The sequence below is a fragment of the Penaeus monodon genome, chromosome 29 (genome assembly GCF_015228065.2).
Source record: "Penaeus monodon isolate SGIC_2016 chromosome 29, NSTDA_Pmon_1, whole genome shotgun sequence".
In the NCBI taxonomy this organism is placed as follows: Eukaryota; Metazoa; Arthropoda; class Malacostraca; order Decapoda; family Penaeidae; genus Penaeus; species Penaeus monodon.
The window spans coordinates 30,146,273-30,146,688 of record NC_051414.1 but is presented as its reverse complement, the minus strand read 5'-3'; positions in this window follow the sequence as shown (position 1 = coordinate 30,146,688).

Here is a 416-nt window from a genome sequence, read left to right as displayed (position 1 = left end):
CTCCCCTTGTGTGAATTTCATCCTTTGTACAGCCAACTTTATTTCTGCTCTTCTGTTATGAGAAATGTAATTTTGATAACGATGTAACGATCTGAAATATGGGTTGCCGAGTGCGTAGAGTTTACCCACACGATTCACGGTAGCAGAACGAGCAATAATTTACGAATTCACGCAATTTTTGGTTATGGAATATTCTATAGATAGGAAATGAAAATGAGAGGATTTCTTAAGCAAATACGTGATTATATGATATCAGCGTGTTCAGATATTTACCTATGCTAAAAATATTTCGCAGTTATGTACCTCTCGCGTGTTCATTTATTTTCACATTGAGTATTTTTCTTATGAAGCCATTTAGTACTCAGAACTATTCTACTTTTCCAAAGAGGCGAATATTGAGGTTTTTGCAGTGAATT